Genomic DNA, 17,421 nt, shown 5'->3' with positions numbered 1-17,421 from the left:
CCTAGCCTAGGGACTTAGCCCCTGTGACCCCATAGCCTAGGAACTTAGCCCCTGTTTCCCACTAGCCTAGGGACTTAGCCCCTGTTACCCCATAGCCTAGGGACTTAGCCCCTGCTACTCCCTGGACTAGGGACTTAGCCCTTGTTAACTCTAGCCTAGGGACTAAGCCCCTTCTACCCCCTAGCCTAGGAACTTAGCCCCTGTTACCCTAAAGCCTAAGGGACTAAGCCCATATTACCCGCTAGCCCTGGGACTTAGCCCATATTACCTGCTAGCCTAGGGACTTAACCCCTGTTACCCGCTAGCCTAGGGACTTAGTCCCTGCTACCCCCTAGCCTAGGTACTTAGCCCCTGTTACCCCCTAGCTTAGGGAATTAGTCCCTGTTACCCGCTAGCCTAGGTACTTAGTCCCTGTTACCCCCTAGCCTAGGGACTTAACCCCTGCTACCCGCTAGCTTAGGGACTTAGCCCCTGTTACCCGCTAGCCTAGGGACTTAAGCCCTGTTATCTCCAAGCTTGGGGACTTAGCCCTTGTTACCCCATAGCCTAGGGACTTAACCCCTGCTACCCCCTAGCCTAGGTACTTAGCCCCTGCTACCCCCTAGCCTAGGTACTTAGCCCCTGTTACCCCCTAGCCTAGGGACTTAGTCCCTGTTACCCCCTAGCTTAGGGACTTAGCCCCTGTTACCCACTAGCCTAGGTACTTAGCCCCTGTTACCCGCTAGCCTAGGGACTTAGTCCCTGTTACCCCCTAGCCTAGGGACTTAACCCCTGTTACCCCCTAGCCTAGGGACTTAACCCCTGTTATCTCCAAGCTTGGGGACTTAGCCCTTGTTACCCCATAGCCTAGGGACTTAACCCTTGTTACCTCCTAGCCTAGGGATTTAGCCCCTGTTACCACTAACCTGGTGACTTAGTCCCACTTACACCCTTAGCCGGGGACTTGGCCACTGTTACCCGCTAACCTGGGAACTTGACCCCTGTTATACCCTAGCCTAGGTACTTAGTACTTGTTACACCTAGCCTATGGACCCTGTTACCCACTAGCATAGGGATTTAGTCCTTGTTACACCCTAACATGGGGACTTAGTACGAATAAGAACAATAATTTAACATCCTTTTGAAATTGCCTGTCATTGAATGTTTGCCAAAAATAGACTATAATGTTGCTGTTTGGCTATGTTTGTTGACAGTATTAACCCCAATCACTCACACACAGTATATTTCACATCAACTTCTTAAGTGCTTGTGGCACACTTTTTGGTTGTCTAGAGCCGTTAGTAACTTTTGAATGCTTGAGGCATTTTGGTGTGGCAATTTTTAATTTCAGTGACACACTACAAGGTAGATGTTGTTAATTCTTTTATTAGTCCCCAACTAGTTTCACCGGAGGGGACTTATGGTTTTGTCTCCGTCCGTCCGTCCATCACACTTTTATGGATCCTGCGATAACTTTAAAAGTTATTAATATTTTTTCATGAAACTTGGAACATGGATAGATGGCAATATGCACATTATGCACGTAATTTCATTTCATTCCTACATCAAAAATTATGGTTGCTATGGCAACAAATAGACTAGAAATACTGCTGAAAATGGTGGTTTTTCTGGATCCTGCAATAACTTTTAGAGTTCTTAATATTTTTTCATGAAACTTGAAACATGGATTATCCAGGATAGATGGCAATGTGGACATTATGCACGTCATTTCATTTCGTTCCGACGTAAACAATTGTGGTTGCTATGGCAACAAATAGACTAGACATACTGCTGAAAATAGTGGTTTTCTGGATCCTGCGATAACTTTTTAAGTTCTGTATTTTTTTTCATGTAACTTGAAACATGGATAGATGGAAATATGGATATTATGCACATCATTTCATTTCGTTCCGACGTCAAAATAACTTTAAAAGTTATTAATATTTTTTCATGAAACTTGGAACATGGATAGATGGCAATATGCACATTATGCACGTAATTTCATTTCATTCAAAAATTATGGTTGCTATGGCAACAAATAGACTAGAAATACTGCTGAAAATGGTGGTTTTCTGGATCCTGCAATAATTTTTAAAGTTCTTAATAATTTTTCATGAAACTTAAAACATGGATAGATGGCAATATGGACATTATGTACGTCATTTCATTTTGTTCCTAAATAAAAAAAAATTGGTTGCTATGGCAACAAATATATATAAAAAAATCTGGAATTTCTGACAATTGTGGAGCCGATAGGGGACTTAAATATTGCTTGACAAAAGTCTTGTCTTCTTTCTCATTGATATGTTTTTAGCTTGCATCTGTGTTTATTAAGGACATGAATTGCTTTATAAATAAAGCCCTCAGGAAACCTAAATTTGAGCTGCACTCTGGGATAACCAGGCTTAATGTATGTGTGTAAATTAGATTGTTCAAAATTTTGAAGGCTGTCAACTGGATGATGCTGCCACACAACTGGATATCAGCATTAACAGAAATAAAAATACTGTTTTATGCAAATTTTAAATAAGACTTGTAATGGGCATCATTTTAATGATTTACCACCTGAAAATTCATTGCATGATCTGAATGTATTTTTGTAATATCCTATCTATACTTTGAGAGTAATAATTAGCTTGTTTCCATGACTTTTTCATTAACATTGATTTGTTTTATTCATTTTCACCGTTGTTTTAGTTAACTGTGCACGTATGCACACACAGCGATTTGTTTCCTTCTTTATAATGTACGAGAAAACGGCATTTTCACAAAGAATAATAAACTACAAATTTCCCAATTGCTTTCCAAAAAATCCTAATTCAAGGTTTTTTAAATGCACCATGCAGTTTATTTCCCTATGCAGAAAATATAATATTTATAACTTAACAACACTTAGCTATCAATTTTAAAGAACTTGTCTAAGCATAAAATAAAATACACCAAATTCCCAATCTGAAGACTTCACAAGGCCAATTTTCCCAATGTCGCGTTTTTTCGCACTTATTTTTCCGAATTGGGCTGGTACCCGAGTTATTTTACCAATAGGGCAAAAAAAATGCTGACAAAAGTTCATTAAAATTCAATCTGATTAAGCACCCAGTTTTGTTGTTACATCAATTTACATGCTGCAATTGTATATGAAATGGTCTACTTACATAAATAAACATAACAGGTAAAGCTGCAAATATTGCATTGTTGGAAAAAAATCAGTTAAATTTCCAAGATCAATGTTAAAATTCCTACATCACATAACAGTTTGTTTATACAAAATAAAATCAAAGTTTAAAAATGGAATAACTATACTATGAAATTATGTTTTCGAAATCTAAAAGAAGTCACATGTATAATTTAATTGGGCTGTGCTCTGTGAAAAAGGGGTTTAATGCATGTGTGTAAAGTGTTGTCCCAGATAAGCCTGTGTAGTCTGCACAGGCTTAGTATCAGGAATGCCACTTTCCGTTGTTATGGTACTTTTTGTTTACAGAAAGTCTCCTCTTAGCAAAAATCCTGTTAAGCTAAAGAGTGTGGTCCCTGATTAGCCTGTGCAAACTGCACAGGCTCATCTGGGACGACACTTTAAGCACTTGAATTAAACCCCCTTTTCACAGAGCACAGCTCAAATGTTATGAAGATGATTTTTACCTTTGCTGTTTTCGGAAACCTTGAGGTATTGTCATAGCCAGCTTGTCGTGTCGGAGAAACCTTGAGGTATTGTCATAGCCAGCTTGTTGTGTCAGAGAAACCTTGAGGTATTGTCATTAAGCCAGCTTGTAGTGTCGGAAACCTTGAGGTATTGTCATAGCCAGCTTGTTGTGCCGTGTCTTAGAAACCTTGAGGTATTGTCATAGCCAGCTTGTCATGTCGTGTCTTAGAAACCTTGAGTGTTTCTCATAGCAAAATTGTCGTGTTGTGTCTAAGAAACCTTGAGGTATTGTCATAGCCAGCTTGTCGTGTCAGAGAAACCTTGAGGTATTGTCATAGCCAGCTTGTCGTGTCGTGTCTTAGAAACCTTGAAGTATTGTCATAGCCAGCTTGTCGTTTCGTGTCTTAAAACCTTGAGGTATTGTCATAGCCAGCTTGTCGTGTCGGAGAAACCTTGAGGTATTGTCATAGCCAGCTTGTCGTGTCGGAGAAACCTTGAGGTATTGTCATAGCCAGCTTGTCGTGTCGGAGAAACCTTGAGGTATTGTCATAGCCAGCTTGTCGTGTCGTGTCTTTCTGCAGTCCAGCGTCCGCTGTGCCAAAACATTAACATGGGCTCTTAATTCAAAGTGCTTCCACCTACAACTTTGAAACTTCATATGTTGATGCACCTTGAAGAGTTCTATACAGCACACCCATATTTGGGTCACTACGTCAAAGGTCAAGCACTGTGACCTCTAAAAAAAAATAATCTGACAAGCTTACATTTATTCAAAACTGCACCTGCAGCCGAGCATTGGCACCCATTATGCGTTGCTCTTGTTTAAATTCTGATTTCCATCATAAACATTTTAACTTTTTGCAATCTTTGCAAGCTTTCGTATACATAATTTTATTGCTGATATTGTGTTCATAATGTTGGGTGAAATATTTTGTATCTTAATTTGACCTTACAATAATAAACAATAATTATGACAGGTTGTGATTGCGTTCAATTACATGCTTACTATTATTTACTTTCCAATAACTTTCAGATCTCTTTGAAGTAAATCAGGTGTTGAAGAATGATTGACAATTAATGATTATTAATGTGTCCCTTTTTGACATTTATGAAATAGTATGATATTTGCAATTTGTCCTATAAATAACTTTGTTGTATCACTTTAGTTTACAACATTAATAATGTTTTATTGCCGTTACTGCAGACAATAGTAACTAACTAACATGCCTCACTGTGGGAAAATGGGTCTAAATGCATGTGTACAAAGTGTTGTTTCAGATTAGCCTGTGTAATCAGCACAGACCAATCAGGGTTGGAACTTTCTTTGTATTGTTTTTTTATTTCATTTAAAGGAAGTCTCTTATTTGCAAAAACCCAGTGAAGGCAAACAGTTGCATGTCGAAGCACCATTTTCCATGAGTGCCACTCAAATGTATCTGATATCATTAGGACGCATGCTATGATGTAAAGAACATTTGCCAAGTGTTGTACCAAGCAAATAAAAAAACTTCAAATCCCTTAAAGGGGCCTTTTCACAGATTTTGGCATTTTTTTAACTTATTCATTGAATGCTTTATATCGATAAATGTAGACATTGGATCGTAAAAGCTCCAGTAAAAAATCAAGAATAAAATAAAGAAAAGGAAAAGAACATTGCCCGAACCAGGTTTCGAACCAGTGACCCCTGGAGTCCTGCCAGAGTCCTGAAGTAAAATCGCTCTAGCCTACTGAGCTATTCCGCCGAGTACACACATTTGACGTATTTTATACCTTATATAAGCAATCTTCGTAGTTTCACAAAATTTAACGACAAAAACAGAACTCTCCAAATTATACAATCGTTTCGCGTTGCAACGCTTTATAATTTTTAGGTTTTAAAATCGTCAAAATATGCATATAATGGCTATATTAGACCATGGTAAATGTTCAGTATTACTGTTTCCTCACAAATATCATAACTAAAACGAAAATTTGCGAATCTGAAATAACTTTTTTTCAATTTTGTCAATTTACCAAAGCGTGAAAAGATCCCTTTAATAGTCAGCAATTTAATATATAGAAATAATTGTTACTAAGTTACTTACAATGTCAATACAGCATTTTGTTTAATATGACATTAATGGATTTATTACAGTAGTTATTTAGGAAATATCATCATTCAATTCATTAATCTACTCGCTCTGCATTTAAAATATATACAGAGCTCCAGATAAGGGTCGTAATTTCGTATTTACGAATTATTTTCAAGTCTGTTACTTATTTATTTTAAAACCTTGTTGTACCATTAAGAATTACAAAATCAAGTTACGAATATTATTTTTGCATCGGTTCGTATCGATTTTTATTGAGTTCGCGTATTAAAGATCTTTTCTGTGCTTATATAGAATGGTTATCCGGTATGTTTGAGAAAGCGCATTTTTTTCCAGTAAAAGCAGCGTGTACAGTCTATCCGTCAAAAAAAAATGGCGGCGCCCAGAGAGCGTCCTAAAAAAATGCAAAGCGTGCAAAAACACGCTTTTAACATATTGTACGCAAAGTGAGCCAAAGTTGAATGTTAAGAAAGACATAATAGAAAAGATCTTATACAATGTTGTATGTTCAGTTGCCGACACAGTTGGAAAAGCTAAAAAAACGTGACACGACGGGTCCAAACTAAAAAAACAAAAAACATTGAACGCGTGGAAGGGACAATTCCCGTGGCTAATCGTTAAACAGGTTTAAGGGGAGACCCGTTTTAGTTGTGAAATATGTAAAAATTCATCGAAGGCATGCAATCTAAGCACAGTTTGGGCATATGAAGGTATTTGAAAAATAAAATTGTATAATACTGAATGAACACTGTTGAACTCGTATAAATAAAGTTGCTAGTATGTTTATATTGATTTGTTGCATGAAAATAACCATAATTATTTATTTTTTGGTCATTTAGAAAAGTTAAGAATTATTTTCCAAAACTTAGTAGTAACGTTAAGAATAAAATTTCAGAGTTAAGAATTCTTTTTGAAAATCTGGTAGTACGTTAAGAATTTCACAAAACCTTATCTGGAGCTCTGATATATATATCTTTATTTATAGTCAGGATCAATCAGAACCTTTTTAACCTACGTAACATAGTGACACTAAACTGCAAACAAATTAACTACATTATCTGATGGATTTTATTTGCTTTCCTTATGTTTTCTGCAACTGTTTCCTTTTCTCAAAACTTTCTGCTTCTCGTTTTGATGACCTTTTTTTCTGTTCTCTGTCTCCACCACGTTGCAGATTTTAAAATAGAACCTTTTTCATGCCGAGTTTTAACATTTCAGACGAACGTTTACTGAAAGACACGCTTTATTGACAAATGGTTACAATTTTGGCTAAGGCTTCTGATCATGAATTATTCTGTTTATTAACAATTATTCTTTCTGTTTATTTTTAATTAAATATAAGAAGTATTATAATTAACCAATTATGTATTTTTTTTTATTGATATTTACATTAAAATGAAATTTTATTCTTCACGGAATGATTAATATATTTAACTGTTTTTTTTTCACTTTTAATCTATTAGCTAAGAGCACTGACACCTACCAAAAGAGCACAGTCGATTTCGAGAGTTCTTATTACTGTGCCTGTGACGTCATTTTTCATTGTCAAAACGAAAATGCAGTTTCTTTGTGTACTACACCTATTTTTTGTTTGTTAGAAAAATTGTTCGCAATTTGTATCAATGTGGCAGGAGTTCTGGAACTGAATTTATATTTCTCAACTTGAAAAACAGCACTCGCCTGGTCGGTCGAGTATTGAACAAACTTAACTCGCCCGACTGTCAACTTCACTCGCATATGCGAGCGGTCGAGTGGATTCTTCAAGTCCTGGCGTGAACTAGGTGAACTGGAATTTTCTTTAGACCAGAAATATGTTAAATGAAGATACGAGTCAACCGGCCACACGCAAAGTATCCGTACATATTTTAAATATTTATACGCGCGTTCTTCGATACGTTTAATACATTAGTCAATATGGTGGAATAATTCTTGTTAAATTAATAAAAAATCATATTTATCATGGTATTGTTGAAAACACATTAACAATCTATTATTGACATTATACCATAATTATATCGCTGGATATCTTCATTTAACATCTTTCTGGTCTAAAAAAAATTCCAGTTCACATAGTTCACGCTATAGCGTCTTTATTAAATAACGATTATTTTACTGGCCGCAAACTCCGGTCAGCACATAAGGTAGTCGTGAAGGCGCAGCGATGACCTGTATATAAACTTTGACATTCACACACACTAGCCGCGCATTGAACTGATACCTTGCGGGTTGAAATGCAATGCATTAAAGTGAGGCCTCGCTTCCACTGCTCTTTATACTTTTACATGTTAACATTTTGACAGGAATATGGAAGTTAAAGTACTAAATATGAGAACATCTAAGCCTTTAAGTACAAACGTTCACGCGCTGGCAATCCTCTGAAAATAAAAGGTGCCTGCACAAACTGTATTGATGTCGAGATTGAGTGTAAAAACTGTTCTATCTATTTAGCCTTTTCATTAGAGATAAAATTGTTTCATGCTGAACACGCAGTAAAACGGCGTTACAAAGACGCGGACATGTTTCCAATGTTCTGGTTGTATGCTCAAATCAGCCTATGGGATAAATGACGTGTATTCATTCTGACCTAGCCGCGGGAAATTTTATTTGAATTTTATTGGACAGTTACAAAGGTCAGTTAAGGTGAAAAGCTGGCATTATAATACAGCAATGCCAAAAAAATCAATGTTCCTTAAATAGCAATTGCCAAAATTTCAACGCTAGATGTGGTCTGGTAACATAGATTTAACGCGATACAAAATGATTGTTTTTATTTTTTGTGTTACAATTATTCCATGTGATTTTCCGGCTAAGATATCCGAACATTTACGTGCGAACGCCAGATAGGCTTTGGTCAGTTTCGAAAGCACAACGTAGTTCTCATGAATATTGTTCTTCTGATACTAGTTGAGGCCAATCTCAGTTCGCTGGTAAATGTTCAGATATCAATTGTGGCAGAGAATTAACATGGAATATATTGTAAAACAAATACTGGGTAATAAAAACGAGCATTTTGTATCTTTATCTATGTTACCAGACCACATCTTGCGTTGAAATTTATGTCAATTACAATGCTTTATGCCATTGAATCATTATGCAATTATTGGAATATCAACATTTTAATATGTGAACATACCGCATTGTTTAAACTAGACTCTGGGTAAACTAATCCAAAGTGAAAAACACAATGTGAAAGTTAGTATTCCAGGTAAAGCTATGCAAACACACACTTACTGAACTAAGCCCACTCTACATACTTCACTATCAGCTTATAATGTCCAACTGACAAGCTATTAAACAAAAGCCAGGTGATAAAGCTCTGACATATTTGATGTATCTGGCCTGGTCTTGGTAGAGGCTTGGTTTACTTATAGATAAGTGTTATTATCTATCCACAATGTGGACACCTATCTAGAGTGATGTCATGGAGCGGAAGGACATGATGTGGGGATGATTAATATCAATTTATCGTTATTTGTTCATAGCCTATTGTAAACAATTAAGATATGGGGATTATTGAACATCCTTTAGTTTTATTTTCCTTGATTAGAACATTCATGATATTCTGAACCAGTCTAGCCTATTGATTTTTCAGGAATTCTAACACAGTCAATCATGCAATTAAGCCTAAACATAAAGATGGAGATAAACAGGGAATGATAAGGGGAGAATCTGGTAAAAACAGTAAAGATGAAAAAGGTGTATCATGCAATTTCTAAAACATTAAATTATTACAAATAATTATATAATGGGTCTTGTGACAATTGAAAAGTTTACGACCAAGTTATAAAGGATGAGTACTATAACTGTCTACTTAATTAAACTATGGCCATAAAATGAAAAACATCAGCATTAAAATGTGACATTGACATCATTTCCTCCTAATTTTAGACTGTGACATAAATTAACACAATCCATTGAACCTGTTTTAGAGCAGACAATTTCAGTCTATCTACTACTGCAGTGTGATATGGGTGATTTTGTATAGAAAAAATATATAAATGACAAAGAGTTACGAACTCACACCTAAGAACATGGCAATGACTTTAAATGCAAATTTAACAACTGTGTTATTCATATAAGTTCCTTTGGCTATACTGGTACTTAATTCATGTACATGCTGATTCATAAAGATTTTACTAGTACTTTTTTCTGCACTCTTAAAGAAAACATTTTATAAAGATATTATTATAAAAATTTATATTTTCTTGAGTGTTTGTAAAAATACACAAAAGCAATCATAATACATATTATATTCTTATGAAATGACAATATAATTCATGAAAAAAGCCCCTTCAAATAAACGGATCTAAAATGTCTCTCATAACAATTTTTGAAAAACTTCTTTGCTTCTGCTATACAATAATTACTTAAATGCTGAAACTATTTAACTCGCACACCTGTTGTTACTATAGAAATCATAACAATACATTAACTAATTCCAATTACCTGAGGTCAGTAACGCCATGAATACTCATTTCTGCCCCCTCCCACCCTCTTGAAGTGTCAGTAACTATCTGATCCCACATCAACATTCCCGAATGCAATCATTTTGGTCATAAACAAGCCTGTCACAGATACTTTATGCTTGACCAGATAAACTGTGATAACATTTTGAATATTCAATAAGACCACCATACCTTTGGGGCTAGATGTCACAATTTGCAGAAGAATTATATGTTGTTGTCTTGTATATTTAACCCTTTACCATTTAGATGAGTATTTTGATGTGTTTGTAGTCCCTTAAAGACCTTTCTTAATAGATTCAAGTTAGGCTTCATGTCCAGCCCTAATAGATACTGATGAGCAGCAAACAGCATAAAACCTGAACAGACTGTGATTTACTCGCAGGCTGTTCTGGTTTTATGCTGTTTGCACATAGCCTTTTTCACAGTTTGCCTCTGAGTGGGAAAGAGTAATTTAGGAAGGTAATTCAATTTTAACAAGCGAATTCAATGAATTGATATTTCCCGCCCCCACCCCATCCGCATTAATATATATACACCCATAAAGATTCATGTTGATATCTTATATAGTTTCTGAGATATATCGGTTACACAATTTTGTGAAGACAGACTGAATGACAGATGGACTGCTCATTCTATGGACAATGCCAATTCTATATACCTTTGCCTTTTGCGCGGGATAATAAATGGCTTGGATTGGACATGATGCAAACATAGTTTCCAAATGGATAGCAGAACTTTATTTTGTGTTTGTTTTTATTTTGTCATAATAAAAATATGTATTTCATTGAAGAAAAACAAGTTTGAAGCCCAAGTACATATATAAGATATTTTTATCATTACATTAAAGGGGCCTTTTCACAGATTTTGGCATATTTTTAAGTTTGTCATTAAATGCTTTATATTGATAAATGTAAACATTGGATCTTAAAAGCTCAAGTAAAAAATCAAGAATAAAATTTAAAAAAGGAAAAAAAAGTAGCCGGTACCAGGGCTCGAACCAGTGACCCCCGGAGTCCTGGAGTTAGTCTGAAGTAAAAACGCATTAGCTCTCTCGTCTATTCCGCCGAGTATACACAGTTTAAGTATTATATACCTTATATAAGCAATCTTCGTAGTTTCGTAAAATACAACAACAACAGAACTCTCCATATTATTCAATCGTTTCGCGTTGCAACGCTTTATAATTTTTAGGTTTTCAAATCGTCAAAAGATACATATAATGGCTATATTAGACTATGGTAAATGTTCAGTAATACTGTTTCCTCACAAATATCATAACTAAAACGAAAATTTGCGAATCTGAAACAACTTTTTTCAATTTTGTCAATTTACCAAACCGTGAAAAGATCCCTTTCATATGCCCCAAATCTCACATAATGATGCAGCATTTAACATAAATTAATAAATTAAGCCAACAGGTATAACATAATTGGCATCTACTAATACATCTTTGATGATCGATTTAATATGCTCTTTATTCAGTAACAATTTCCACTTTAAAGGAATTATTGAAAAAATTGTTAATGCAATTGCAAAACAATAAATATATTGATTTAATATAAATAAATATAAATATAAATATATATATACAGTAACCATAGTCTAAACTTTGTAGTTGAAGTACCAGAATTCTAGAAATCAATTCAAAATCATTTCAACCTATATAAATATAATAAAAAACTTTTTTCCAATAATTATTTGCTAATCAGACTTATCGACTCCCACACTTTCCTTTGATTGTGCTATAATCAATCATTGCTAATATTGATCTATGTTGATCGCAAGACAACTGCTTCTTTGTTAGAATTAATTATTAACCAGCAATCATTATTGCATCTCATACTGGTTCATTGAGGAAAGAAATTAATATAATATCGAATACATTGAATGCACTTCTGGTGACAAGTTTTTAGCACAGATATCTTAACAACTTTTATACTCGTAACAGACACTTACCTCTGGGATATATCTCCATTTTTACATTCCTACCAGTAATCGTAAAAGCACACTATATTTCAATATTGGTTTTGCCAATAATGTTTTTTTTTAAAGCCTGTTATGATAACACTTCTCTACCACTATTTTTGTAACAATTTACAAAGACACCCAAATTAGAAAATTTTAAAATACATATATTAAAGAACTGACACTTATATCAGTGCACAATAATCATGAAAGAATTGAAATACAAATAAAAACAATATAATCATATAACTCAGTCTGAAATAACTATCTTCTTATACCTATATTCCATACCTATATTTCAATACCTATAATATTCCACATAAATGGTAAAAAACACCCTTCTATACATGTATATAATATTGAAATTTATCAAATGACTAAAAGCGTTTCTTTCAGTGGACCCTGTTTTTGGAATGTTTACCTTTCTGAGTTCAATTTGAAATTCCAATCACTTCAGGCTCAATTAAATGGCCACAAATCCCCAGGTCTGGCCACTTGAGTATTCTAATAAGACATTTTATCCTCCCCTCCTCTTACACTTGAAAATATCACTTCTTTGACAAAACTTCACCATTCGGTGACCATTTTAGTGAAAGGTGAAACTTCAAAGTTAACAACAATGGGAAAGCTGTGATTTTTCCCATCGAAACTGCTAAAATGGTTGGTAAAGGTATCTATGCTTCACCTGCATTGTTAGTCAGTATTCATGAAACACCATTGAAATTTCAGAATAAATTGTGGATACCATTTTCTTTGCGATGTGTTTTTGATTTTACACAAACTTAAACAGCTATAGTAAAAACTTAAAATAGTTGGTGATCAATGACGAATTCTCGAGCTTTTTAGTAGATTTATAATTTTTACTGTGTAGACTAGGCTATAAGTCAGTTGTGCTGTCTGAAGGTCAAGGTTGTACTTAAAGGTAAAAAAAGTGATTGTTCCCTTGTCATGTCCATTTCTCCTAAACCCTTTGAATGATTTCATTAAACTTGCCTTTAACCCTTTGAGCGCTGGAACCGGATTTTGAAGGCCTTTGCAAACAGTTTGGATCCAGATGAGACGCCACAGAACGTGGCGTCTCATCAGGATCCAAACTGTTTGCTATTCTGATAGTATTTTTTTTTTTAAATCGAAGAAAATGCTAATTTTAGAAATTCAGCAGACAACATTTTAGCAGAAGACAAATTTCCCAGCATGCAAAGGGTTAAAGGTAAAAAAAATGAAAGGTTCCCTTGTCATGTTCATTTCTCCTTAACCCTTTGAATGATTTCATTAAACTTGCCTTAAAGCCACATAAATACTCAAAATCAATGAATTGTTCGCAAAATATTTTGTAAAATAAAGTTAACCCATAACAAATCAGTATTCTTTATACATGTATGCATAAAACTGCACTTGCATATATAATGGCATCATGTTCATTGATTTAAAATAAAAACTGGATGTTTAATTTGATTGTTTTTCCCTCTAAACATTTGACAGAGTACTTGCGTGCATGAACAATGTGAGTTTTAAAATAATGTCAAAAATATAAAAAATACCATCAATGAGCAAATCATGGAAAAGTTCTGAATAAACTTAAAATAATAGACATTATATTACGAACATAGTTAAGAATATTTATTTTATGCTTCCCGGTGGTTTATAGAGAAATATCAGTGAATTAAAACTGATAATTTCACTGTTTCAAACAGTGAAAATTATCAGTGAAAATTATTGATAATTTTCATTGTTTACTGTGAAATGACGTCATTTTTTGACGAAATGACGTCATTATCCAAGCGAAATTCCTAAACCCCGGTTAAACCCTTTAACAATGTATATAAACTGTGAAAAAAAAGCATAAAATAAAAAGAAAATTTGTTGGATTCGGTGGAATATCGATTTTAATTCACTCGTGATCATAGAAAAAATATATTTGCGCCACTCGTGAAAATATTATTTTCTATGATCACTCATGAATTAAAATCGATAATCCACCGAATCCAACAAATATCCTCTATGAAATGAATGGGTTTTGTTTGAGTTAATCACCAAAATAATGTAGATGACAAGTTGCAATAATTCAACTCTCAGCTTTATAACCCAATGGGTTGCTGAGAGTTGCAATGCGCTCTCTCTTGTCCATGGGTGCAAAATGTTATCAACAATGCAAGGGTTAAGGAATACTGAAACTGCAAGAATTTATTAAAGTTTACGCTGTAGCCGCCATATTGGAAAATTGACCCAATATTGGTAAGGTCCGTGTACACCAATATATTGCACCTCGGGTTATGTGATGGAGCCTATTAAAGTCGATAACGATGTGGTATTCGATACAGAATACACTGTTTCAAATTTAAGCATAAAAATGTCAGCGGAGAAAAGTGTGTTGAAACATCATCGTGTTTTTATAGGGTGCATGCAAAAGATAACATCCGTAGGTTGCCATTCAGGTAAATTTAACATGTTTATGAAGTTTATTCATTATTGTCCTCAATTTGTTTCTCACGACGTCTGTTTAGTGAAGCGCACGGATTCTGTGCACTGAACTGCACCCATGTTTATGAAGGGCTGCATGTGGACTACCAGAGCCGCCATAGCAAAAATTATCAAAGGCTCTGGGAGTCCGTTTATATGGACTAGATGACAAGTTTCATGTCTTTTTTCAACTTCACATAATACACATGTTGAGTTGCAATAAATTAATTGGGGCAATTAATGGAGTGTAGTTGTCCCTTCATGTTACAACTATTTCTAGACACAGGGAAACATATTATAACTTTTACTTGATGTGTTCAGACAGTAAATGTCAGTCAGGAATTACGTGTATGGTACAATGAATCCACTTAATTTATTTTGAATTAAACCACATTGTAATCTTGTGATCAAACTTGACAATTACTAATTGCAATATTCAGCAAAGCATTTTTTTATTTGAATACATCAACTACTGAACATAAGTTGAAATGCTAAACTAGTTTTATAAATACTGATAAATACTGCAAATAAAGGTAATGATATGCAGTTTTATTTCACATTTATTTATTTATGACAACATTTAGATATAATGTTAATTTATGCCAGTCTTATTCTTACAATTTTAGATGTTCATTTTTCGGCGTAAGCTGTATTAAGCCAGCTAATTTTCACCCTGACTTGACCTTTGTAAGTGTCCAATAATATTCAAATAAAATTTCCTGCGGCTAGGTACAAATGAATACACTTCATTTATTCCATTGGCTGATTTGAGTATAACACCAGAACATTGGAAAAATATCCGCGTCTTTGTAACACTGTTTTACTGCATGAAACAATTTTATCTCTAATGAAAAGGCTCAATAGATAGAACAGTTTTACAATCAATTTTCGACAATAATACAGTTTGTGCGTTCACCTTTTATTTTCAGAGAATTACCAGCGCAAAAGCGTTTATACTAAAGGCTATATTCTAATATTTAGTACTTACTTGCATTGCATTTCAACCCGCGAGGTTTCGGGTCAATTCGCGGCCAGTGTGTGAAAGTCAGAGTTTATATACAGTTCATCACCGGAGTTCGCAGAAGGGGTTGCGATCTTTTCATTGAAGGAAAAAATTGGAATCTATGCTATTTTTGTCTGATGGAGTAAATAGTTCGTTTAGTCGCTTTGTCAATATATATATATTTTATGGCACAGCTGTTGCCTTGGTCGTGTACAGTTGGCGTAAACAAGCCGTTGTTTCAGCAGCAGAATTGTTACCTAACATTAATGCATTGCATTCCAATCCGCAAGGTATCAAGGTCAGTTTGCGGTCAGTTGCAGAAATCTTTATATAAACGCCGTCTCGTAAACTTTGTGCACTTGAAGTCTGTTTTGATCAGAAAGATACTAAATAAAGATATTCGGCGATATTATTGTGGTATGTCAATCATCGATTTTTAATATGCTTTCAACATTTGCATGATAAGGACCAATTTTGATAAAAATTAATTAGAAATGTTTATCCATTTAGACCAGTTTATTAAGCATGAGCACAATAATTCACTATACTATAATTATGCAATTAAATGATTCGAGTATTGCCGGCTGACCTATATGCACTCGTTTATTTTCATGTTTCTTGTGTTTTTCTATTCTGTAGATATAGATATCTGAGTAATAATATCACATAAAGCAAAATAAGCCACGAAATCTGGCGCAACACCCCGTAATTGATTTGCTTGTGATGTAGCTAAGAACTGCGCAGAAAAAAGGCATCCGCTACTTTTTATCTCATAGAGATAACTTTTGATCGTTCATAAACATCGACCACAATCAACGCCGTATATCTTTTTTAAAGATATTTCTTGTTAAACATTATGCTAATTGCGTTCTGGATTACTTTAAACAATCTTATTTAAAACAATACTTCTTGTATACATGCTACTTCTCAAATGTTATAATTGAAACACATACTTACATTTAATATAAACTGTCATAAAATCCTTTGTTTTTTTTATACCAATAATTTTAAGAAACACAAACTTTTTTACAACAAAACTCAAGTACAGCACTCAATTCCTGTCTGAAATGGGTCAAACATGCATATTTAAGATTATGGTCCAAATACCCAGTTCATCCATAATGATTAATCCACTATCCATTGATTACAAGATAAAATATCTGACCACTGTTTGCTATCTTCAATGGGTTACAGTCCTTTACATTTATTTAAAGGCACTTATTCAGTGCCTCTTTCTACTGCCTCATTTCAGAAAATATGTACAGTTCGCAATTTAATATATCTACCATTGTTTGTAGATATAATTTTTAAAGGGGCTGTCCAACAGATTTTGGCATGTATTAAAGGTTGTCATTAACTGCTTTAAATGCTTTATATTGATAAATTTAAACATTTGAACTAAAAATCTCCAGTATAAAAATAAGAATACAATTTAAAAAAAGAAGAAAAAACTTTAACCTCCACATGGCTCAAACCACTGACCCCTAGAGTCATGGAAGCTTGGAGTAAAATGTCTCCCGACTTAACCACTCGACCATCCATGCTCACGTCAAATGCAGAGGTATTTTTAGCTATATAAGCAATCCTCGTAGTTTCCCAAAATATTGATTCGCGTCGAACGACCCTTTAATCTGTTGGACAGTCCAGGGCCCTCACACTACTTTGGGGGAAGGGGTCCGCAGCCCTTAGAAGGGGGAATTTTCGCGGCGTTTCCCTTTTTGGGGGATTTTTTTCGGCGTTAGCTGTATACGCCAGCTTTTCACCTTATCCTGACCTTTGTTAGCGTCCAATAGAATTCAAATAAAACTTCCCGCG

At 34.6% G+C, this 17,421-nt stretch overlaps 1 protein-coding gene across 5 annotated transcripts in view; it reads right to left on the bottom strand.

Annotated features, from left to right (window-relative positions):
- Positions 1 to 16,587, bottom strand: part of LOC127880777 (uncharacterized) — an 88,687-nt gene extending 72,100 nt beyond the window's left edge. For 2 of the 5 annotated variants that reach the window (XM_052428172.1, XM_052428177.1), the window contains exon 1: positions 8,846 to 9,008. The gene's annotated coding sequence lies outside the window, so the exon portion shown is untranslated. Of the gene's footprint in view, positions 1 to 8,845; positions 9,085 to 16,563 lie in introns of those variants that run through there. The other 3 variants (XM_052428175.1, XM_052428173.1, XM_052428176.1) reach the window with 3 other exon arrangements.
- Positions 16,588 to 17,421: the final 834 nt, after the last annotated feature.

The sequence above is a fragment of the Dreissena polymorpha genome, chromosome 5 (genome assembly GCF_020536995.1).
Source record: "Dreissena polymorpha isolate Duluth1 chromosome 5, UMN_Dpol_1.0, whole genome shotgun sequence".
Classification (NCBI taxonomy): domain Eukaryota; kingdom Metazoa; phylum Mollusca; class Bivalvia; order Myida; family Dreissenidae; genus Dreissena; species Dreissena polymorpha.
The sequence above is the reverse complement of the archived record's forward strand: the minus strand, read 5'-3'. Positions and strand labels throughout refer to the sequence as shown.